A 1,839-nucleotide genomic window follows, 5' to 3' on the forward strand; every position below is an offset into this window, starting at 1 on the left:
ATCCGACATGAGCATAATCCCACACTGAATGGTTTTGTAACTGCTACAGTGCTAATTGTTGTCTCACACACTGGAATAGATTACAGTATGACCCACTTGACCAAAGATTTATTCCTGCACTACTTTGGTGCTTCTGATCCCCTATCCTTTTATCGAACTTCTAATTCTTCTTTCCTATCTGCATCTAGATTGTTTCATGGTGGCATTTTAATTCATAGAGCAGGTTTTTCTCTAGCAGGTAGTGTTCTAGGAAATGAGCTTGTGTAGCTAACTATGCAACTCTATACAAAGTTTACTGAATATGTATATGACATGTTTTCATTTGTGACGACCTGCAAGGGTTAAATGACCTGAACCTGATTCATGATGCATATATATCCTTCCCTGACACTATCATATATACACTAACCATGACATTTCTTCCTCTATTCTGGTCAGAACTACAATCTGATTACTACCCCCTAATCATCTTTCATAATCCCACAATGAATGGTTTTGTAACTGCTACTGTTTTAACATGATAAAATGGACAGCTCCTAACTGTTGTCTCACACACTGGTATAGATTACAGTATGACACACACTTTTGTACTTCTGATCCACCATTCTTTTTATCAAAATCTGAATACTTCCTTTCCATCTGCAGCTAGATTATTTCATGGTAGAATTTAAATTCATAGAGCAGATTTTTCTGTAACATGAGAATCTGATAAGAATAGAGACTAACCCAGAAACAAATCGATGATTAACATAACTGAATCTAAATCCTATAGCATTCAGTCTAAAATTTCTTTGACTAAATATTGCAGAACCGATCAGGATCACAAAGAGTTACAGAATGGAGAAGATCACATCCCCATTAACAAAAACCAAGGATTCACCTATCACCACCTGGGCTCGCAATGCAAACACGCAAGGAAAGAAATCATATTCCCATCAACAAGTTTTTCATGAAACATTCCTTAAAGAAATAGTTTATCAAGAAACATCTCAGGTACTGACATAGATTAATCCTATCCCCCAAATGAAGCCAAATCCTTTCTGAGTTCAGATAGTAGATAGAGAACCTTGGTAACCAACAACATACTCATAACGCATCCAACACTAGACAGAAAACAGCAACATAGTAAACTGCCATAGGCAAGGGCAAGTCTGAACCTTCTTCAGGTCGCTACTCTTCAGGTTCCAAGATGCTCAACCATCCGCAGCTGAGCATAGACGGGGCGCTGGCAAAACAGACGATGAACAGGGTAAAGCCTTCCATCAAACAACAATGCCCAAACTCTAGGAGATCAAAGAGGGAACTCTCTCAGCACCAGCCACCACAGTAGACGGAGCCAGGCGGCCCATCTTGGCCAGGACCGCCCGGATCAGCTCTCGCTCCGAGGCTGGACTCCGAGGACGCTTGCATTGGATCCATTCATGACCCCGTCCCCTCCAGCTGATGCCGCTTTGTGGGAGGGCCTGGGGATCTCACCGGACTGGTGACCGAGTCGCCACCTGACGAGTAGGAGCTGGATCCGGAATCACTCCACGAAACCATGGCTGGGGCGGCTTGCTGGACGGCGGCGACGAGCTGCGGGCTTGAGCAGAGAGGAGAGCAGAGCAAAAACAGAGAAGGAGTGAGTGCGGGGCTGTCTGGATCGGAGGGCAGACCGTGGTCTCGTAAAAAAATAATTCAGGTGCTTTCGTGTCCTGCGGGTTGATTCGAACCAACGGAAGGGGCCTCTTTGCAAAATGCCGCGCGCTGACCGGGTCGACACCCACGCGTCCACATGGCGCTTTGTGATTCGTCAGGACCAAATTTGCACATTTGCTGCAAGTTCAAGGACTGTGTAGG

General features: G+C 44.6%; 1 long non-coding RNA gene across 1 annotated transcript; it reads right to left on the minus strand.

Moving 5' to 3' along the window:
* Positions 1 to 914: 914 nt before the first annotated feature.
* Positions 915 to 1,628, minus strand: LOC119331069. Its single transcript, XR_005160373.1, has 2 exons — positions 1,316 to 1,628; positions 915 to 1,225 (listed from the first exon to the last, which is right to left on the minus strand). It is a non-coding gene; the product is annotated as an uncharacterized LOC119331069 (long non-coding RNA).
* Between the last annotated feature and the right edge of the window lie 211 nt (positions 1,629 to 1,839).

The sequence above is a fragment of the Triticum dicoccoides genome, chromosome 7A (genome assembly GCF_002162155.2).
Source record: "Triticum dicoccoides isolate Atlit2015 ecotype Zavitan chromosome 7A, WEW_v2.0, whole genome shotgun sequence".
Taxonomy (NCBI): Eukaryota; Viridiplantae; Streptophyta; class Magnoliopsida; order Poales; family Poaceae; genus Triticum; species Triticum dicoccoides.